At 43.8% G+C, this 23,886-nt stretch overlaps 1 pseudogene; it reads right to left on the reverse strand.

Annotated features, from left to right (window-relative positions):
- Positions 1-1,610: 1,610 nt before the first annotated feature.
- The window catches only part of LOC136388302 (aurora kinase A- and ninein-interacting protein-like), a 56,800-nt pseudogene continuing 34,524 nt past the window's right edge, over positions 1,611-23,886 (reverse strand).

The raw sequence follows: 23,886 nt of genomic DNA on the forward strand, positions 1-23,886 counted from the left end.
AGCTTAGGCTGTGTTCCCCAAGGTGGAGCACAGTGCACCTTCTAATCCTTCAGAGTAGATGCCTTTTCCTGTTTACGTGAAGTTTCTGTTTATGCCAGGTTCCTTCTTGAACATTATAGTTTTACAGTAACCAGTTGCTTGGCTTTGGGTTTTATGGAACGCTTACAACAAGCCTTTATAGTGTGTCATTCCGTTTCATTCATGCCACAGACTTTGTATGGACCCCAAATCTTTGGTTAAAATTAAACATGATGGGCCCTGGCCAGCGGTAGAGCGTCGGCCTGGCGTGCGGGGGACCCGGGTTCGATTCCCGGCCAGGGCACATAGGAGAAGCGCCCATTTGCTTCTCCACCCCCCCCCCCCCCTCTTCCTCTCTGTCTCTCTCTTCCCCTCCTGCAGCCAAGGCTCCATTGGAGCAAAGATGGCCCGGGGGCGCTGGGGATGGCTCCTTGGCCTCTGCTCCAGGCGCTAGAGTGGCTCTGGTCGCGGCAGAACGACGCCCCGGAGGGGCAGAGTATCGCCCCCTGGTGGGCAGAGCGTCGCCCCCTGGTGGGCGTGCCTGGTGGATCCCGGTCGGGCGCATGCGGGAGTCTGTCTGTCTCTCCCCGTTTCCAGCTTCAGGAAAATACAAAAAAAAAAAAAAAAATTAAACATGATGATAGCCTGCCTAATTGCAGTGGTGCAGCATCGACCTGGAATGCTGAGGGCACAGGTGTGAAACCCTGGGCACCTTTGCCCAGTCAAGACACATACGAGAAGCAACTATGTTTTGATGCTTCCTGCTCCTCTATTCCTTTCTCTCTTTCTCTCTTCTCTCTAAAAATCAATCAGTAAAAGACATCTTGCCTGACCTGCGGTGGCGCAGTGGGTAAAAGCCTTGACTTGGAACACTGAGGTCACTGGTTCGAAACCCCGGGCTTCCCTGCTCAAGACATATATGAGAGTTGATGCTTTCTGCTCCTCCCTCCCTTCTCTCTCTCTCTGTCTCCTCTCCCTAAAATGAAGAAATAAAATCTTAAAAAATAAAAAAAAATAAAAAATAAAAAACATCTTAATTAAACATGGTAAGGTCATGTTGGATATCAATTCTCTTTCTATGCCATCCAGGGACCCCGATTTCTTCCATCCTGTTGCTCTCCCATGGGTTTTCCTCAGTGGTGGGATTCAAATAATTTAACAACCAGTTCTCTGCCCTAATGACCTTTGTAAGTATAAAAAAACGATATATCAAAAGGTAGTTTATTATTTCATGCATTTAATACTTAAATAAGAACAATAAAAGAGGTATACAAAACTAGATTATAAGAAAGTTCTAAAATATTAATAAAAAAATACTAAATAACACCTTACAAGAAACAATAAAACTGTTATTTAAGATATTTCCAGTGACAGCTTGTCACCCCTGGTTGTTTGCATTTACTCTCTCTCTCTTTTAATTTATTTTTTTACTGTCTCAACAAGTGCCTGCTTTATTTATACACAGAAAACGCTCAATAACAGCTTCATTCTTATACCTTCCTTCCTTCCCCAAACGTACTCCCCCAACATAGCCCCGCAAATATTTTCCTATATCTGTCATTTCAAGGTTTTTGTTTTTTTTCAAGCTATTTTTAAAACCAAACCCTCAAAGACAATTGGACTTGGTGCCTGATAACTTGATTACCTTCAGAGTCCTGGGTAAAGGGCCAATGAGGCTGCAGACTTAACTGAGTGGGGCTATCCTGGCACTGAGCCCAAGGCCTGTTAGGAAGCTGCCCTAAGCCCTGATTGTAGTTGTTGGTTACATCTAGGAAAGGAGTTCTAGAGTTGTGGGCAATGACCCACTAGTCCTGGGAATCCTCAGTGAAGAGCTGACTCCAGGAGTCCCTTCACTCTTTTCACTGTCCCAGGAAAACATTGAGACAGGACAAGAACTTTGTTTCATGGCTTCTGTGTTTTTCCTACTTCAGGAATTCCTGTATGTTTGAAAGAGGACAGGGGCCTGCCTATTTTCTTTGGCAGAAACCTCTTTTGATTTAGGCTTGTCCAATGGCTGATGGCCTTTGCCCCGAGGTGGTTTACTGTGGTTCTCCATAACCTGGCAGTTCTTTTTCTTAGATCCATGAAGCCATTCCTTTTCCCAGGAAGACTCCTTCTTTCACTCCTTTTGTTTCAGCAAGCAAGAACTTTCCAAGTACCTGGGTGAAGGAACAGTCAGTGAGTATTTTTTTTTTTTTTAGAGAGCGAGCGGAAGACAGAGAGAGGGCCAGATAGACAAGAAGGAAGAGAGATGAGAAGCATCAATTTTTCATTGCAGCACCTTAGTTGTTCATTGATTGCTTTCTCATATGTCCCTTGATCAGGGGGCTCTAGCAGCTAGTGACTTCTTGCTCAAGCCAGTGACCTTGGGCTCAAGCCAGCGACCACTGACATGATCCCATGCTCAAGCTGGTGACCTCAGGGTTTTGAACCTGGGACCACAGCATCCCAGGTTGACACTCTATGTACTGTGCTACCACCAGTCAGGCTGTTTTTTATTTATTTAATGATTTTATTTATTCATTTTAGAGAGAGGAGAGAGAGAGAGAGAAGGGGGGGAGGAGCAGTAAGGATCAACTAATAGTAGTTGCTTCTCTTATGTACCTTGATCAGGCAAGTCCAGGGTTTTGAATCAGCATCCTCAGCATTCCAGGTTGATGCTTTATCCACTGCGCCACCACAGGTCAGGGACAGTAGTGGTATTTTTAAAAGTGTAGTTAATAGTATTATATCAATGTGCATTTCTTAGCTTTGACATATGTGGCATGGTTAAATAAGAGGTTGACACAGGGGGGCCCTGGGTGCTGGGTGTAGCTACTGCTACAAGATTTCAACATCAGGGTACATTGAGCTGAGATGATCAAATTGCCCAGTGGCAGCACCTTTGTTTCTTGACATTTCTCAAAACTAATGGAGCTAACTAGTCTCAGTAGCTCTGAGATAAAACATTTTGTGTCCTTCAAGAAATATTTCAGAAATAGTAGAACTAACAAAAGTAAAGTCACTGAAGCTCAAGGTGTCGGTGTACCAGATTCTGCTCTCATAGTCTTCTCTCCACACACACAACAGCCAGAGGGAGTCTTTGTTTTTCTCTTTAAGCACAGTTTTCAGATTTGTATATAATTTTATTTTTGCTTGTAAAAAATGAGGCTTAATTCACAAAACATAAAATGATCACCCCAGAAGAAAATCCTGTATTCAGTATACGTGAGTTGAATGCTACTTGAAAGGTGTTTTACGGGTGATGTGGGGGCTACACCCTTATATTACTCAACTTTGCTTTTCTCCCTCTTCTCATTTAGGTTTGAGCTGAGTAAACAGTAAATCACGCATTGATTTGCTCATGGACAATTATTTATTTTGTCAGGTATTGAACCAGATGGTGAAGACACCAGAATGAAAAAACTTGTCTTTCCCTTCCAGGTAGTTACACTTGATAGAGGAGACAGATGAAGTAATTCAACACAGTATATATCAGAGACCTCACAGACCGGCAAACAATGGCCCCCAATTTATGTTTGTAAATTAAGTTTTACTGAAACACAGCCATGCCCATTTGCTCAGTATTATCTGTGGTTAATTTCACGCTACAGCTGACAGTTGAGTCACTGCAACCGAGACCATCTGGCCCGAAAAGCTGAAAATATTTACTATCTGACCCTTTAAAGAAAAAGATTTGCCAACCTTTGGTATATATAATTATGGTATATTTAAAGTGGACAGAGCCCTGGAAACTGAGGAGGGGCAGGTAACAGCTGGGGGTGGGGAAGTTGTAGGACTAGGCAAAGCTTGTTGGTGCTAAGACTTAGGTCTTTATACATAAATCTTAAGCGTTTGGCTCAGTGAATTTCTGCACATGTGCACACCCATGTAACCACCACCAGGATCAAGACATAGGATACCTCCAGCCCTCAGGACGCTCCCCAGACCATTAGTGTAAATGGCACCGTGCTGTAAACCGCATGTTTCATCCAGCTTTTCACTTGCAGGCTGCACTGTGTTCTGCCAGCTCGCCAGCCTTGCTGCTGCCTGGACTTTCATTGGCAAATGTGTGTGTGTGTGTGTGTGTGTGTGTGTGTGTGTGTGTGTGTGTGCGCGCGCGCGCACGCTTCTGTGTGTCTGAAAGTCTCCTTTGCTGAGGCTCTCACTAGCTGGTGGTAGAGCTGCAGTACCAATTCTGGCACATGATGCCCACAGGAGGGCACAGGAGATCTGTCAGCATATCTGGAGTTCTTTTTTTTTTTTTTTTTTTATTCTTTATTTCTGAAGCTGGAAACGGGGAGAGACAGTCAGACAGACTCCCGCATGCACCCGACAGGGATCCACCCGGCACGCCCACCAGGGGCGACGCTCTGCCCACCAGGGGGCGATACTCTGCCCCTCCGGGGCGTCGTTCTGCCGCGACCAGAGCCACTCCAGCGCCTGGGGCAGAGATCAAGGAGCCATCACCAGCGCCCGGGCCATCTTTGCTCCAATGGAGCCTTGGCTGCGGGAGGGGAAGAGAGAGACAGAGAGGAAGGAGGGGGGGGTGGAGAAGCAAATGGGCGCTTCTCCTGTGTGCCCTGGCCGGGAATCGAACCCGGGTCCTCCGCACACCAGGCCGACGCTCTACCGCTGAGCCAACCGGCCAGGGCCTGGAGTTCTTTCATTTACCTTTTCCTTCTGTTTTGTTCCAGCAGTATGAATTTATTCACAAATCCTACCTGGATTTTGGTTACAGTGGTACCTTGAGATACAAACAGACCAACATACGAATTAATTAATTAATATATATATATATATATATTTTTAAGATACGAGCTGCAACTCGGTCCATATTTTTGTTCGAAATCTGAGCGAAATTCTGAGGTATGAGTCGTGATTCGGGAAGCTGCCGCTAGTTGATGTGTTGAAACATGGGTCCAGTATTGGCAGTTTAATATACAAATTGACTGACTTATGAGCTCAGTTACAGAATGAATTAAATTTGTATCTCAAGGTACCACTGAATTTAATTTGTTTTATGTAATATTCATTTGTAAATAATCTCAGAGAAAAAAGTTGCACAAACATTCATTCCTAGGTATCTATCCCAAAGAATTGGAAACAACTATTTTGGAAACAAAAACTTGTGCACAAATGTTTATAGCAGCACTATTCACAGTTGCCAAAGGGTGGGAAAAAGCCCAAGGTCCTCAATGGATGAATAGGTAAACTGAATGTGGTTCACCTATACAGTGGAATATTATTCAGCCATAAAGAGGAATGATGATACTAATTAATACAAGCTCCAACATGGATGAACCTTAAAAACATTACATTCAGCCAAAGAAGTCAGACACAAAAGTTATATAACATATGATTCCACTTATATGAAATGTCCAGAACAGGCAAATACATAGAGACAGAAAGCAGATTAATGGTTGCCAGGGGCTGGGGAGGAGTAATGGAGAGTGGGCCAGCCACACTGAACTCTGTGCCTTTCTTCAGGCCGTTGGGCCTCTGCACAACCTTTGGATCAACCTTGACTTCTTGTCAACCATCTAGGTAATCTCTTTTGTACTCAATATTCAGCTTCGGCATCACTTCTTTCCAGAAGTTTTTTTCTTATTTTTCTGAGTTAGGTGACCATCTGTGTGAATTAATAGCACTTATTACAAAGTTGTAATTATCAACTTGTGCCTCTATAGGGCAGTATAGCACAGTGGCTAAGAATTTTGACTCTGGAGTCAGTCCATCTGAATTTGAATTCTGCCTTTGCTCCAAATTACCATAGCTATTCACACAAACTCTGTGGTTGTTTAGATGTGGATCTACTAAGGGGGAAATTATAGTATTTATCTTCCTTCTAGTATCCTTATAAGTATTACCAATGAATTTATATATATGTATGAACTGTGCATGGCACATAATGACTACAATATAAATGCTAGTTATAGTAACAGTCAGCTATTGCTGCATAAGAAAAGAGCCCCCAGCCTGACCAGGCAGTGGTGTAGTGAATAGAGCATTGGCCTGGACACTGAGGACCTATGTTTGAAAACCCCAAGGTTGCTGGCTTGAGCACGCGCTCACCAGCTTGAGTGTGGGGTCACTGGCTTGTGCATAGGATCCTAGACATGACCCCATGGTCACTGGCTTGAGCCCAAAGTTTGCTGACTTGAGCAAGGGGTCACTGGCTCGGCTGGAGCTCCCACCCCCAGTCAAGGCACATATGAAAAAGCAATCATTGAAAAACTAAGGTGCTGCAACTATGAGTTGATGTTTCTCCTCTCTCTCCCTTCCTGTCTGTCTCTCTCTTTTGCTAAAAAAAAAAAAAAAAAAAGGGCCCCAAACCCAGTGTCTTGAAACAATAACATTTTATACATTTTTTCTTTTTAAATATAGGTATTGAAAGCTAGGCATTTCCCTCCAGTCATTGTTTTAGCTGCTTCCCATAGCCTTTTACATGTTATAATTTCATTGTCATTCAGTAAAAAATATTTCCTAGTTTCTGCTGTGATTTTTTTCTCTGACTTTTAGGTTATTCAAAGACATGTGGCTAAATTTCCAAACAACTGGGAATTTTCTAGTTTTCTTTTTGTTGTTGACTTGTAGTTAAATTCCACTGCAGTCATACTCTGCATTATTACAGTCTTTCAGAATTTACTGAGACGTGCTTTACAGCATAGCATATGGGCTATTTTGGTAAATGTTTCAAATGTAACAATCATTTATTCTTTTTCACATGTCCAAGGTTTGGCTGAGACTGGTGGGGATCAGCTAGGTAGCCTTCATTCATGCTTGAGCTTATCTCTTTGGATTGGGATTAGGTCTACTCAGCATGTATTTATTCTTTTTTTAAATTGATTTTAATTTATTGTGTTTACATAGATTCAAGTGTCCTACCGAATACATTTCCCCACCCCCGTGTTCCCCTCAACATCCCCCTTGTCCCCTTCCTCCCAAGCGCCCTCCCCCTTCCCTCCAGGATTTGCTTTCCTGCTCTCTAAATCGCTGTGTTATGTGTATATAATTTTACCAATCTCATTCCACTCTCTGATCCCATCCTCTCATCATCTTTTCCTCTATCCGCTTTCCATCTGGTCCCTTTGATCTTGCCTCTGCCTCTATTCCATTCCTCAGTTCACACTGTTCATTGGATTCCTCAAATGAGTGAAGTCATATGGTATTTTTCTTTCTCTGCCTGGCTTATTTCACTTAACATAATACTTTCCAGATCCATCCATGTTGTCGCAAAAAGTAAGATTTCCTTCTTTTTCACGGCCGCATAGTATTCCATTGTGTATATGTACCACAGCTTCTTAATCCACTCGTCCACTGACAGACACTTGGGCTGTTTCCAGATCATGGCTATTGTAAACAATGCTTCAATAAACATGGGGGTGCATTTCTTCTTTTGAATCAGTGATTTGGTGTTCTTAGGATATATTCCTGAAAGTGCAATGGCTGGGTCAAAAGGCAGTTCCATTTTTAATTTTTGAGGAATCTCCATACTGTTTTCCACAGTGGCTGCACCAGTCTGCATTCCCCCAGCAGTGCAGTAGGGTTCCCTTTTCTCCACATCCTTGCCAGCACTTATTCTATGATGTTTGTAAATGAGGGCCATTCCGACTGGTGTAAGGTGGTATCTCATTGTGGTTTTAATTTGCATTTCTCTAGTGATTAGTGACATTGAACATTTTTTCATCTGCCTATTGGCCATCTGTATGTCCTCTTTGGGGAAGTGTCTATTCATTTCTTTTGCCCATTTTATGATTGGATTGTTTATCCTCCTGGTGTTCAGTTTTACAAGTTCTTTATAAATTTTGGTTATTAATCCCTTATCAGACATGTTGTAGAATATGTTCTCCCATTGTGAAGTTTGTCTTTTTATTTTATTCATATTGTCTTAGCTGTGCAAAATCTTTTTAGTTTAATATAGTCCCATTTGTTCATCCTGTCCTTTATTTCACTTGCCCGTGGAGATAAATCAGTAGATATATTGCTACGAGAGATGTTGGAGAGCTTACTGCCTATGTTTTCTTCTAAGATGATTATGGTTTCACGACTTACATTTAAGTCTTTTATCCATTTTGAGTTTATTTTTGTGAACGGTGTAAGTTAGTGGTCTAGTTTCATTTTTTTGCAGGTAGCTGTCCAATTTTCCCAATACCATTTGTTAAAGAGACAAATTTCACTCCATTGTATACTCTTACCTCCTTTGTCAAATATCAATTGTCCATAAGGGTGTGGGTTTATTTCTGGGTACTCTGTTCTCCATTGATCTATATGCCTGTTCTTATGCCAGTACCAGGCTGTTTTGAGTACAATGGCCTTGTAGTATAACTTGATATCAGGAAGTGTGATACCTCCCAATTTATCCTTCATTTTCAAGGTTGCTGAGGCTATTTGTGTTCTTTTTTGGTTCCATATAAATTTTTAGAGTATATGTTCTATATCTTTGAAGTATGTTATTGATATTTTAATAGGAATTGCATTGAATTTATAAATTGCTTTAGGTAATAGAGACATTTTAATGATGTTTATTCTTCCTAACCATGAACACAGTATATGCTTCTACTTGTTTGTGTCTTCCTTGATTTCTTTTATCAATGTTTTATAATTTTCCGAGTACAAGTTTTTAATGTCCTTGGTTAAATTTACTCCTAGGTACTTTATTTTTTTGTTGTTGCAGTAGTGGAGGGGGTTGCTTCCTTAATTTCTCTTTCAGACAGTTCATTGTTGGTGTATAAAAATGCCTCTGATTTCTGAATATTAATTTTATATCCTGCCATCTTGCTGAATTCATTCATCAGGTCCAGTAGTTTTTTTTGGTTTTTTTTTTTTAGAGAGGAGAGAGAGAGACAGAGACAGAGAGAGAGAAGGGGGGAAGAGCTGGAAGCATCAACTCCCATATGTGCCTTGACCAGGCAAGCCCAGGGTTTTGAACTGGCGACCTCAGCATTTCCAGGTCGACACTTTATCCACTGCGCCACCACAGGTCAGGCAGGTCCAGTAGTTTTTTGACTGAGACTTTAGGGTTTTCTATGTACAGTATCATATCACCAGCAAATAATGATAGTTTTACTTCTTCTTTTCCAATTTGGATGCCTTTTATTTCTTCTTGTTGTTTGATTGCTGTGGCTTGGACTTCCAGAACTATGTTGAATAAGAGTGGTGAAAGGGGACACCCCTGCTTTGTTCCTGATCTTAAGGGGATTGCTTTTAATTTTTGCCCATTGAGTATGATGTTGGCTGTGGGTTTGTCATAGATGGCCTTTATCATGTTGAGGTATGTTCCCTGTATTCCCATTTTGCTGAGAGTTTTGATCACAAATGGGTGCTGGATTTTATCAAATGCTTTTTCTACATCTATTGATATTATCATGTGATTTTTCTCCTTCCTTTTTGTTTATATCATGAATCACATTGATTGATTTGCTAATATTGTACCAGCCTTGCCTCCCCAGAATAAATCCCACTTGATCATGATGTATGATTTTTTCATGTATTGCTGGATCCGGTTTGCTAATATTTTGTTGAGAATTTTAGCATCTCAATTCATCAGGGATTTGGTCTATAGTTTTCTTTCTTTGTATTGTCTTTGCCTGGTTTTGGAATCAGTATTATGCTCACCTCATAAAAAGAGCTTGGAAGTCTTCCCTCCTCTTGAATTTTTGAAATAGCTTTAGAAGGATAGGAATTAGTTCTTCTTTGAATGTTTGGTAGAATTCACCTGTGAAGCCATCTGGCCCAGGGCTTTTGTTTGTTGGGAGTTTTTTGATAACTGTTTCAATCTCATTTGATGAAATTGGTCTGTTTAGGTTTTCTGATTCTCCTATATTGATTTTTGAAAGATTATATGTTTCAAGGAATTTGTCCATTTCACCTAGGTTGTCTAATTTTTTGGCATACAGTTCTTCATAGTATTTTCTTACAATCCTTTTTATTTCTGTTGTGTCAGTTGTTACTTCACTCTCATTTCTAATTTTATTTCTTTGAGTCCTCTCTCTTTTTTTCTTGGTGAATCTGGTTAACGGGTTATCTATCTTGTTTACCTTTTCAAAGAACCAGCTCTTGGTTTCATTGGTCTTCTGTACTGATTTTTTAGCCTCTATGTCATTTATTTCTGCTCTGATCTTTATTATTTTTTTCTTCTACTTCTTCTGGACTTTACTTGCTCTTCTTTTTTTAGTTCTTTTAGATGCAGAATTAAGTTGTTTATTTGAGCTTTTCCTAGCTTCTTAAGGAATGCCTGTAATGCTATGAACTTTCCTCTCAGGACTGCTTTTGCTGTTTCCCACAAATTTTGAGTTGTTGTATGTTTGTTTTCATTTGTTTCAAGGAAATTTTTTATTTCTTCCTTGATTTCATTGTTAACTCATTTGTTATTTAATAATATGCTATTTAGTTTCCAAGTGTTTGAGTGTTTTTCAGTTTTTCTATTGTAGTTGGTTTCTAGTTTCATGCCATTGTGATACAAGAAAATGCTTGATATGATTTCAATCTTAAATTTGTTGAGACTTGTTTTGTGTCCTAGCATGTGGTCTATCATAGTGAATGTATTATGATCACTTGAAAAGAATGTATATTCTGTTGCTTTAGGGGTGAAAGGTTCTGAAGATATCTATTAAATCCAGTTGATCTAGTGTGTTCTTTAAGTCTGCTGTTTTTTTGTTAAAAGTCTGCTGTTTCTTTGTTAATTTTCTTTCTTGAGGATCTATCTAGTGATGTTAGTGGGGTATTGAGATCCCCTACTATTATAGTATTGCTGTTGATCTTGCCCCTTATGCCCATCAAAATCTGCTTTATATATTTAGGTGTTCCTATATTAGGTGCATAGATATTTATAATGATTATATCTTCCTGTTGGATTGCTCCCTTTATCATTATGTAGTGACCTTCTTTATCCCTTACTATAGCCTTTGTTTTAAAGTTTATTTTCGGGGCCCTGGCCGGTGGGCTCAGCGTTAGAGTGTCGGCCTGGCGTGCGGGGGACCCGGGTTCGATTCCTGGCCAGGGCACATAGGAGAGGTGCCCATTTGCTTCTCCACCCCCTCCCCCTCCTTCCTCTTGTCTCTCTCTTCCCCTCCTGCAGCCAAGGCTCCATTGGAGCAAAGATGGCCCAGGCGCTGGGGATGGCTCCTTGGCCTCTGCCCCAGGCGCTAGAGTGGCTCTGGTCGTGGCAGAGCGATGCCCCGGAGGGGCAGAGCATCGCCCCCTGGTGGGCAGAGTGTCGCCCCTGGTGGGCGTGCCAGGTGGATCCTGGTCGGGCGCATGCGGGAGTCTGTCTGACTGTCTCTCCCCGTTTCCAGCTTCAGAAAAATACAAAAAAATAAATAAATAAAGTTTATTTTCTCAGGTATAAGTATTGCTACCCCAGCTTTTTTTTTTTTTTTCATTTTCGTTTGCATGAAATATTTTTTTCCATCCCTTTACTTTCAGTCTATGTGTATCTTTTGTTTTGAGGTGTGTCTCTTGTAGACAGCATATGTACGGGTCCTGTTTTCTTATCCATGCAGCTATCCTATATCTTTTGATTGGAACATTTAATCCATTTACAGTTAAGGTTATTATTGATATGTAGTTGTTTATTGCCATTTTATTCTTTAATGAATATCTACATTCCTCTTTTACTAGATTTCCCCCCCCCCCTTTGTTCTGTTTACAGCAGGCCCCTTAACATTTCTTGTAGCATTGGTTTGGTTGTAATGAATTTCTTGAGTTTTTTTTTGGTTTGGGAAGCTTTTTATTTTTCCTTCAATTTTAAGAGATAGCTTGGCTGGATAAAGAATTCTTGGTTGTAGGCTCTTGTTTTGCATTACTTTGAGTATTTCTTGCCATTCTCTTCTGGCCTTAAGTGTTTCTGTTGAAAAGTCAGATGTCATTCTTATGGGGGCTTTTTTGTAGGTGATTGACTGCTTTTCTTTTGCAGCTTTTAGTATTCTTTCTTTATCTCTTAGCTTTGGTATTTTAATTATGATGTGTCTTGGTGTAGGTCTCTTTGGGTTCCTCTTTAATGAGATTCTCTGTGCTTCTTAAACTTGTGTGACATTTTTCTGTCTCAATGTAGGGAAGTTTTTAGCTATGATTTCTTCAATCAGGTTCTCTATCCCTTGTTCTTTCTCTTCTCCTTCAGGAACCCCTATTATGCGGATGTTGTTTCTCTTCATGTTGTCACAGAGAGCTCTCTTAATAGTTTTCTTAGACTTTTTGATTCTCTCTTCTTTTTGCTGTTCTGCTTCCATGCTTTCGCTTATCTTGTCCTCTAAATTGCTGATTCAATCTTCTGCTTCATCCAGCCTGCTTTTAATTCCTTCTAGTGTAGTCTTCATTTCTGATTTGTGTTTGTCATTTCTGTCTGATTATTTTTTATGATTCCAATGTTCTTCTTGATGCCTGCTATCTCTTTGTTTAGGTGCTCATTATGTCTATCTATTGTTGCTCTAAGATCCTTGAGCATCCTATCAATTATTATTATAAACTCTGCATCCGGCATCTTAGTTATTTCCATCTCATTCTGTTCTTTTTCTGGGGATTTCTCTTGTTGATTCATTAAATTGCATTTCTCTGTCTTCCCATTTTGTCTCTGTATAGACTGCTCCTTTGGATGTGATGTTTGTGTAGCTAGCTGAGTATAGGGTTGGTGTTGTCTGCCTCTAGCTTTTAGTTGTGTTGTTTCTAGATTTTCTTGGGTTGGGTCCAGCTGTTGTTTGTAATCTGCTGTGGGCTACTTGTCTGCTGCTATGCTCCTTTTGCTGTTTGTGACAAAGTTTTCTATGCCTTAGCAGGGTCAGGTGTGAGGAGACTTTCCTTAAGATACCACTCTAACTAGGGTTGTTAAGTCCTGAGCTGATGCTCTTTGTATCTGGCTGCTGGATGTACTAGCCCTGTACCTCCCTGGCTGGAACCTGGTGCAGACCAGTGGGGGTCACTGCTTTTGACTGGCCCTTAGCAACCTTCTTGGAGCTACAGGCGATCCAGAATTTGTGGCTGCCTCTGCTGGGTCCTGATGCCATTGTAAATATCAGATGCACTCCTAGGCTGGCTTTTATCTACTCTTGGCCAGTGTGTGTGACCTCTCTATTCCTGAAATATGGTCTTTCTGCTGGCCCCCTGCCGCCACCATGTCCTTGGGCACTCAAGCATCTGCACTGCCGGGTGCATGGGCTCATGGGCTGCAGCTTGGGCTGCTCGGGGGGTGCGGGGGACCCTTTGCCTTGCTGGGCTTTGGCCCCCCTGGGCATGTAGTCTGCCTCTCTGGGCTCACCCCACATGGTGCAAGGGATGCTTCTTTGGGCTCTGCCCCTCGCCCTTGCCGTGGGTGGCTGAGCTCTGTCCCCCATGGTGCGCCAGCTGCCTCGCTGGGCTCTGCCCCCACCCACCGCTGCGCTGATGTGCTGCCACGCCACTACTGTAGCCAGGCCCTCTCACCCTTTGGAGGATACCCAGCAGTTTTGGCGGCCATGTAGTCCAGACCTCAGCACTCAAAACCTGTGTCCCTGATTTACCTCCTGCTTCTAAGTATCTCTCTGCACTGACTGGGGCAGGAGAGCCTCTGGTGGGCGGCTTTTTTCCTTTTGCTGGCTTGGTTCTCCCAGGAAAAATGGCCACTTTAGGTTTGGGTGGGGTCAGGGTGGCTCTCCCCACAGTCTGTTCCTGTGCTCCTGAGACTACACTATCCTCTTGCAACTCCAGTCCTCTTGGCGCTCCCTGCTCCCGGAGCCCGGGTAACTGACTATGAATGAGGTTTTCTGTGTGGTCCTTTTAAGACAGAGCCTGGGTCTGAGAGTTCTATCTCCCTCTCACAAACAGTAACCCAGTTCTTCTTTCAGCTGAATACTGTCCATACGCCTCCTCTAGTTTCTGGGGCTCCAGGTTGGGGTTCTGGTCCTTGGGCTGAGGACCCACACCTCTCCAGTTAACCCACCCCACTGTGAGAGTGCCTCTGGGCCTCTTTTTGCTCCTGGGAGTGAGGCAGCCCTTTCCGCATCTCCACCCTTTCTACCAGCTCAGTGTGGTGCCTTCAGTGATGCTTGGTTAGATTCCTCTTAGTTTAGTCCAAAGTTGGTTTTTCAAGATGATTGTTCCTAAATTAAGTTGTAATCCACTTTGGTTCTGGGAGGTGGGAGTTGTAATGTCCGACTACTCCATTGCCATTTTTCCCTCCAGTGTGTATTTATTCTTGGCCACAGGAGTAGCTGTTCTGGGGGAAGCTCTCCTTCCAGTGATAATGGAGACAACAGGGTAATAAAAACATGGGAAGTATCTTGAGTCTAGGCTTGTAAATGGCACAGTGATTCTTCCACCACTTTCATTGACCAAACTGAGTCAGGTGATCCAATGTCAAGGTGTGGCAACCATGGTTTGTTTGTTTGTTTGTTTTTAAGCACACTTGAGAGAGAGACAGGAAGTGAGGGAGAGAGATGAGAAGGATCAATTCATAGTTGTGTCACTGGTTGTTCATTGATTGCTTCTCATACATGCTTTGCCCTAGGAGGCTCAAGCTAAGCCAGTGACCCTTTGCTCAAGCCAGAGACCATGGGATTATGTTGTTGATACCATGCTCAAGTGGACAACCTTGGGGTTTCAAACCTGGAATTTCAGCATCCCAGTTCAATGTTTTATCCACTGCGCCACCACTGGTCAGGCAAATCATGTCTATTTTTTGTGTTCTGATGATGCTGTGACATCTGGGGCTTTGCTAACTCTAGAGGGACTGCCCCTTCTAGGGTTAGCTAGTTCCTAGAGATAGTAAACAACTGGCCCATGAGTCCACATTTCATATTCAAACCAACCAATCTAGGGCTTACAATCCAACCACTTCCTTTATTTGGCTTTCACTTCCTGGGCCACTATCCATTAGCTATAATTACCCCATGGAGAGATATTGAACAACTAGGTGCAGCCCTACAGTCCAGACCCCACTTATTGGTCAAAAAAAGTTCATAAATATAATTTTTATGTTTGCTTGCTTATACTTTGCATTGGGGGCTGGGAAGCACCATATATAGTGGTTTGTGAGGTTTCAGGTTGCCTTCCTGCTGGGGAGGGGCCATTGTCTTGCTAATGTTAACTAGAAGGGAGATTCTGCCCCCACCACTGAGAGGTGCAGTAGGATTTCTTTTTCTCTTCTCCCTGATACTTTGCCCTCCATGGAAAGCAGAAGACCTGCTTTTCCCTTGGCTTTTCTTTTGACTTTCCTGTCTTGGTGAGACACCAACACAGAATGGCCCACCATCCTCCGACTCTGCTGTTTCTTTACTGTCCATCCAAATTTAATGAGAACTTGCATGTGAATGGCCACAATGGCAGTGGCCCCTGGCCTTACACCACTAAAATTAAGTTATTCAAACTAGCCAATCCTAAACCTGTTATATGACCAGTGGCCACTGCTGTCATGGCCATACAGGTTTTCATTGGATTTGGGCAGTCAGTAAAGAAACAGTGGAGCTGTTGGGCAGATAAAATGTATTATGCTCACTTTGTTAAAGATTATGCTGGCCAGGAGGAGGCCATCGCCCAGGTGATATTAATGTGTGTTGGGGTGGGCTAAAGGCAGGCAGAATCCTTGTAGCCTGGGGCTTGGTTTTGGGATTAAGCCTTTCCTACCCTTTTTTGATGTGGGGTGGTACAATCCAATCATGCCTCAGAGAAGTGACTTTGTATTAGAGACTTCCCTATTTTGTATATTGGATTAAGAGTTTGGATTTCTACACTATAAAATGGGGACTGAGTGGGAGCTTGCGCTCTTGGTTCCTGAGGTTATCATTAGAGGAGAGAGCAGAGCAGAGAGCAGAAGGAGGCCACGTGGAGGAGGCCAGGAGAAGCAGCCAAGATGATGGAGTGTTGAGTGAGAGGCCAGTTTGTGCAGTTTGACGTTGGAGAAGGAAGAAGATGAGGAACAGAGGTGAATAAGTCTGGTGAGCTAGAAACCTTTGATTCTAGGAAACTCGGATAAGTCAGTAGCTTTGTGAGCACTGAATGTGAATGGGTTTTGGAGCCCAGTGTGTGTTTTTTGCTTGCCCACCAGGTGCAAGCTAGAATTAAAGACTATGGCCCACCAGTTTGTGGCTCCGTTGTTTCTTTACAGACTGTCCGAATCCAATGCGAACCTGCATGGGCCAGGCTGCTGTGATAGTGGCCATGGCTTCTGGCTTTACAGGAGCCAAAAAATGATGGTCCATTCTGTTTATTAAAGCCTAGTACTGATGGATGAGCAAACAGGCAGGGAAGACCGGTTCCCTCTCATTCAAAACTCCCAAAGCTCTGATGCATTCTCCGGTTCCACAACCTGGAAAATCTTCTCCAGTTCTTCCTGGAATCAAAGGCCCCCACCAGCTTCAGTGGAGCTCCCAAAGCCCCTCAGCTCTGGTTCCATATCTGCACTCCTTCTCTCCCTGCAAAACCCAGGCTGGGGAAAAATTCCTTCTCCAGCAACCATTAGCAATACAATGGCCTCTCCCAAGCAGGAAAGTAATCTGCAATTTGCAATCTGTTTCTCTGAGGGCAAGCACCACAGCCTTTCACAGACTGCATACACAGGGCGCTGCCCAGGCCAATGCAAAATATAAGCGAGCAAACCTAAAAAACACATTTTACAAATTTATTTGCCCAAAACCTGTTTACCCTGCTTTAGCTATTTCTTGCCATAAAACCACAATACTATCTCCTGCCCACATTTTGACTTCCCTCTGCCTCCTGGCTAATCCTGGTGCTTTCCCATGTGTCCCTGTGTGGCTTGGTGTGCCCCCGCTCCTATTGAGAATTTTGAGTAATAAATTGTCTTTTCAATGGAAACTATCTTCTGATCTGTTGGCCATTATATGCCTATTAATACTACTATATTTGATGTTGGGTAGATAAAATATATTATGCTCACTTTGTTAAAGATGGCACTGCCCATGTGTGATAGATATGTGTATTCCAAACTGCCCTCTTGATGTTCCACTTATCTGTCAGACCTCACTCTTACTGGACTATTGCCCCTGAGACAGAGGAATTCCAAGAAGCTGACAAGCTGCCCCAAGGAGGGGCTCCAGACATACCAGGACTTTTGCCTCAGTATCCCCTCAGGCTCTCCCAAACACTATATAACTCACCCCTAGTCTGTAACTGGTGCTCTTCTCCCTGGGAGAAGTGCCCGGCACGGTTCCTTTCTTTCTTTCAATAAAGCCTATTACTCTGGTCTTTCAGACTCCCATGGATTCCAACATTTGGTGCAGAAACCCAGTCAGGGTACTAACTGCCTGGATGATCCCTCTTTGCCGTCCAAACTTACAACCAGGGAAGCAATGGGCAGTGGCAGCTCATCCCGGGCTTACTCCCTGATTCTGTTTGGATGTGTAATTGTAGGTCGATTGGCCAGCAGTCTAACCCTGTCCTGGACCCCTGCCGGGCCAGGATGGTAAGGAGTTTTTCCCTTCCCCTTCCCCAGTTGGCCTCCAAATTTCTTTCCAAAACACCCCTTCTTGGATGGATGGTTTTGACTTCGGACCCCATATCTACAGGTGGTCTGCCTCTACTCCTTTATGGACTTCTATGAAAGTCTAGTTGCGCCTAGCCAGGCCACTCTCCTACATTCTTGGATCTCAGCCTTGGGGTGACAACTTCTTGTCTGAGACTCTCTTTCTACAGAGATTTTCTCCTCTTGGAACTGCGACTGAAGGCGGGGACACCCCCTTCTCTCACCAGTCTCCTCTACTGTGGGCTCCTCTCAGTCCAAACCGTCCAGCCAGGCTCCCCTCGGAACATAGGCTCCTCCCAATCTCAGGTCTCAGAGACTACTCCTCTACTCCTTCGGGACTTCTCTACTCCTTCGGGACTCACCCTAGTCTCTGAGGTTCACAGTTTGGGAGGTTTCTACTCCGAGCGGCTAGCTTCTACAGACTTCCTCGAAAGTCTAAGCACCTAGTCAGGTTGCTTTCTACTACCATTACAATATCCTAAGAGATCTTGACAATTTCTGCCACTGGACGGGGAGGGCATCAGAGATTCCTTATGTGTGCAGGCCTTTCTTCTCCCTTCACTCTTGTCCTTAATTTCTGTACTGCTTGTTCTACATGCAGGCCATTTTTGGCCAAAGAAACCTCACCTAAAACCTCCGCTCCTAATCTTTCCTTCTCCGCAGACTCCCAACTCTCTCCTTCTCCTGCCTGACCCCCGAGGGTACCCCTCTCTCGGGACCCCTCTCTAATTCCTCTACAAATCTCTTTCACTAGAGTCTCTTCCCCCCAAGAGCCCTCTCCCTTCTCCACTGTGTTCTTCATCTCCTCCCCCCTCCTTAGAAGCTGTGGCTCTGGCTGCGGTGCCTGTCTCTTCTCCGACCCCTCCTCCCTCCTTACAAACTGTGACTGTGCCTCTTTCTTCCTTGCCCTCTCCCGTCTCCTCAGAGCTCTAAATCTTTTTTGACTCCTCTGACCACGTGGCGCCATACCAATACTTTACCCTCCTCCTCCTCCTCCTGCAGATCTGACCCTCCTTCTTTCCATCCAGCTGCTCACACTGTCCATCCGTCTGCTTTCTCTCTTCCTCCCCTCTATGCTGGCAACTCTCTGCCATCTCGAAAAACTTAAAAAACAGAATTGTATATTAAGCTATGTGAGTAAGTAATCCATCTTGTTTGTCATAAAATATCTCTACTATAATTTGAATTGAAACAAGTAAAGCGTGCTCATTTAAATTTCTTAATTCATAATGTGTGAAGTCTTTGTTTAATATGTAACTGTGTCTGTTTCTAAGGCCTTAAACCAATAGTTACCCACCTCTTAAACCAGTCTTACTCATCCCCATGGACTCTCCCTGCAATACCCCCATCCTTCCTGTTCGAAAACCTTCAGGGGATTATCACCTCATACAAGACTTATGCCTATGCCTAATCAATGAGGCGATAGTTCCCCTCCATCCAGTAATCCCTAATCTCTACAAGTTACTGTCTCACATTCTCACATTCCCTCAAACACCACTCACTTCATGGTCCTAGACCTCAAGAATGCCTTCTTTGCCATTCCTCTACACCCTGACTCTTACTTTCTATTTGCATTGACCTGGACTGACCCAGACACTAATGCAGCCCAGCAACTTACATAGACTGTCTTATCCCAGGGGATCAAAAACAGCCCACACCTGTTTCGGCAGGCACTAGCTCAGGATTTAGCAGCATGCAATCTCAAAACTAGTACTCTCTTACAATATGTAGATAACCTACTCCTCTAAAGCTCTTCCCTGCCTGCTTCAAGGAGACACACCACCACCCTTCTTAACTTCCTTACTGTAAAGGGATATCGTGTCTTCTCTGCTAAGGCTCAACTTCATTCTCAGTCTGTAGTCTATCCGGGCATCACCTTAACTCCCACTACCTGAGGTCTCACCCTAGATCAAACTCAGACCCTCCACAGTCTCCAACCACCTACCACCACATATCAAATCCTTTCTTTCCTTGGTCTAATAGGCTTCTTTAGACACTGGATTCCCAATTTTGTTCTCTTAGTCAAGCCTCTCAGTGAGATCTTCTGAGCATGGCTTTTAAGGTCTATAATGGCTAAGGAAGTAACAGAAAAGGCAAATAAGGCCCAAAAGAGGTCAGAAAATACCAGCTTTTGGCATATGCTCTTAAAGGCTCCAGTGCTCTAAAGGGCTTCATAGGATTCCATCAGGGCCCTGCTTAAGAGTGGAAAGAAAAGTCATTGAACTGAAGCCTGCCAAGCTTCCCAGCCCCATCAAGGGTCACGTCATTGCTGTGGAAAGAGGGACATGAGAAGGTAAGCTGCCCCCTTGCTCCATGGAGGGAGGGTTCAGTCTCTTCTAGCCCTGCTCCAACTACCTGTGACCTGACCTTGCCCAGCATGCTGGGAATTGCCACTGAAGGCCCAAGGACATCGTTCACGAGTCTAAGGTATTTCTTCCAAGTAGCAGATAAACTGATCTTGTTTCTTGTAAACACAAGGGCCATCTACTATGCCTTGCTTGAATATTTGAGTTTTATTTATCCCTCGAAGATCTCTACTGTGGGTATTGACAGTTTGATTTTGTTACTTTATTTAATGTGTAGTGTCTCTGTTATTCCTCTTGTCTCAATGCCCCATGCCTATTGTAGGCTGGGACCTGCTGCTAATCCCAGCTAGAAGCAGTGGTCACTAGGACTTAAACTCTAACAGCAAAGTGTAGAAATGTAACCACCCTTTCCCTAAGTACTTTCAGGATTTACAGGTCACTCAGCAAACTGTTCAAAGACTGTCCAAGAGGCACTTCCAGCATTACATCATCCAAGGACTGACTTTCACATGGACAGGTCCACACACTGTAATCCTGACAACTCACTCCCACTGCACCTCTCAACCTACCTCACCTAATCAGGAACTTTGTACTCATATGGGACCAACACCTATATGTGTCTCCCTACTAATTATACAGAAACCTGTACCCTAACCTATCTCACCCCAAATATCAACCTAATCCCACCTCATGAGCCTCTTCCAGTTCCTAATACACTACCCGTCAATCTAAGGTCCAAATGAGCTATACAGGTAATTTCTCTTCTTTTATTTTTATTTTTTATTTTTTTACAGGGACAGAGAGAGAGAGTTAGATAGAGGGATATATAGGGACAGACAGACAGGAATGGAGAGAGATGAGAAGCATCAATCATCAGCTTTTCGTTGCGACATAGTAGTTGCTCATTGATTGCTTTCTCATATGTGCCTTGACTGCGGGCCTTCAGCAGACTGAGTAACCCCTTGCTCAAGCCAGTGACCTTGGGTCCATGCTTAGTGAGTTTTTTGCTTAAGCCAGATGAGTCCGCACTCAAGCTGGCAACCCCGGGGTCTTGAACCTGGGTCCTTCCGCTTCCCAGTCTGACGCTCTATCCACTGCGCCACTGCCTGGTCAGGCTAATTTGTCTTCTTGTTGCTTTAAAAATTTCTATAAAAGTAGATCTAGGGATAGGGGGTCTAGCCACACTGCCCTGTCTTATTCCTACTCTCTCTCTCTGAAGCCCAGCGAATTTGTAAACATGGAATCAGTGGTTTCACACAAACTGGGTGTCTTGACTATTTCCTTTCATTAGTCCACTCACTCTCCTATTTATTTTTCTAACTTTTGGACCCTGCCTCTTACATTTGTTCACTAGTTTCTTACAGAACCGCATGCAAACCTTCGCCAATCAGAAAATTGGAAAATCTACCTAACCCTACACACCAACCCTGAAACCTGCCCTCGCGAAACAGAAAAATTTGAATCCCTATATCAGCAAACCTCCTAAATCCTATCTTTCAACACCTACAGGTCCCCTAACCCTAAAGCTCTCCCATATCCCTGAAGAACTAGGAGAATAAATAACATTCACCTCTTAATGCTTCTCAGTCTTTTTACCCTTTACATAGTAAGGGAACAAGATTGCTGGGTCTTCTTGGCTGAAGAAGAGCCTACAAACAGTTATGAAATGTTTCTTTTAGCTCAAACTAACTGCTCTCTCCAGGGCTTCCAGGAAAGAATATTTCTAACTTTACCATGGAAGAACTTTCACCCCCAGCTATACAACCCTCCTTATCTCTGCATTCCTAATCTCCAAATACTTGCCCCCTTCTTTATCAAGTTCCTACAGGCTGGGATGAGAGAAATCTCCAGGATTACCTACAATCAAATGCTCCTACACTCCTATTCCCCAATACCCCAAGGAGAACTTCACGAAGGAAATATCAAATAGGTAGGGATGACAGCAGGAAGAAGCCGCTCCACAGTCCGAGAAGTTCCCTCCTGAATGTTCTCCAAACCCCCTTCCTTTTAAACCACACATATTCAGTCCTTCTAAAAACTCACACCAACAGGTTCCCTGTCTCTAAAAATCTCCACATGTCTTCCCATTTGAGAGGAACCAGACCAGCACGTCTCATGAGGCTCATCCAGGAGACCATGTATCACCATGTCACTCTGTCCACTCGGCACTCACAGCAAGGAATTCACAATTTTCTCGCAAAATTTTTTTACTTCCTCTCTCAGGTTTTCAGGGACATCACCTGGTTCAGACCTTACAGCATGGAAATTGATGACCTCCTTAACTGGATGAGGGACTTGGCTTGGCAAGGTTCCCTTCTTGAGTTCTCTCCAGAAGAAGAAATAATTTTCCATTTTTGTTTCCTTTCTCCTCATCACCCCTCACCATATATTATAAAATTAATAACTGCCTTTCTTTTATATGTAACCACAGAGTTGAGAAATGATAGATATGTGTATTCCAAACTGCCCTCTTGATGTTCCACTTATCTGTCAGACCTCACCCTTACTGAACTATCGCCCCTGAGACAGAGGAATTCCAAGAAGCTGACAAGCTGCCCCAAGGAGGGGCTCCGGACACACCAGGACTTTTTTTTTCTTTTGTATTTTTCTGAAGCTGGAAACGGGGAGGCAGTCAGACAGACTCCCACATGTGCCCGACCGGGATCCACCCGGCATGCCCACCAGGGGGCAATGCTCTGCCCATCTGGGGTGTTGCTCTAGTGTAACCAGAGCCATTCTAGCATCTGAGGCAGAGGCCACAGAGCCATCCTCAGCGCCCGGGCCAACCTTGCTTCAATGGAGCCCCAGCTGCAGGAGGGAAAGAGAGAGACAGAGAGGAAGGAGAGGGGGAGGGGTGGAGAAGCAGATGGGTGCCTCTCCTGTGTGCCCTGGCTGGGAATTGAACCCGGGACTCCTGCACGCCAGGCTGACACTCTACCACTGAGCCAACTGGCCAGGGCCATACCAGGACTTTTGATTCAACACCCACATGCTCAAAGCCCTCCAAGGAGGAGCATTCTGGACATACCAGGACTTTTGCCTCAGTATCCCCTCAGGCTCTCCCAAACACTATATAACTCGCCCCTAGTCTGTAACCGGCACTCTTCTCCCCGGGAGAAGTGCCCGGCAGGGTTCCTTTCTTCCTTTCAATAAAGCCTGTTATTCTGGTCTTTCAGACTCCCATGGATTCCAACAAGATAGAAACCCATCGCCCAGGTGATGGTATTGGTTGCCCTTCTTGCTTGGGATGGGCATGATTATATTAATGTGTGTTGATGGGCAGGCAGGATCCTTGTAGCCTGTGGCTTGGTTTTGGGACTAAGCCTTTCCCACCCTTTTTGATGTGGGGTGGTGCACTCTCATGAGAAATCCCGTTATGCCTCTGATAAGTGACTATGTATCAGAGACTTCCTTGTTTATATATTGGATTAAAGGTTTTGGTTTCTACACTATAAAATGGGGCAGACTGGGAGCTTGCTCTCTCTTGGTTCCTGAGATTAGCATTAGAGGAGAGATCAGAAAGCAGAGCAGATAAAGGCCACATTGAGGAGAAGAGAAGCAGCCAAGATGGCAAAATGCTAAAGGAGAAGCATTTGTGCAGAGTTTGTGTAGAGAGAAGGAGATGGGGAACAGAGGTGAATAAGGCTGGTGAGGAGAAACCTTTGATTCTAGGAAACTCGGATAAGTGAGTAGCTTTGTGAGCACTGAATGAGTGGGTTTTGGAGCTCAGTGTGTGTTTTTACTTGCCCGCCGGGTGCAAGCTAGGATTAAAGGTGATGGCCCACCAGTTCTTGGCTCTGTTGTTTCATTACGGATTGTCCGAATTAAATGCAAACCTGCATGGGCCAGGCTGCTGTGATGGTGGCCGTGGATACTGGCTTAGCATTTGAAAACACAAATTGAGTGAAATCTGCCTCTAATATGAATGACAGCAGTCTCATGGCACCTGGTGTAGTTTGGCAAAGGGATGAAGAAGTAGGACCAATAATTCCCTTCTTGGACTATAAGCCTCCAAAGATAGAAACTGGGAGAATCCACTGCATTTTCTAAAGTCCTCTAACACCCGGAACATAAGCACTCCATGAATGTATAGCTGTGACAAGGTGCCAGGAAACTGTAAAAACTGTTAGCATT

The sequence above is a fragment of the Saccopteryx leptura genome, chromosome 1 (genome assembly GCF_036850995.1).
Source record: "Saccopteryx leptura isolate mSacLep1 chromosome 1, mSacLep1_pri_phased_curated, whole genome shotgun sequence".
In the NCBI taxonomy this organism is placed as follows: Eukaryota; Metazoa; Chordata; class Mammalia; order Chiroptera; family Emballonuridae; genus Saccopteryx; species Saccopteryx leptura.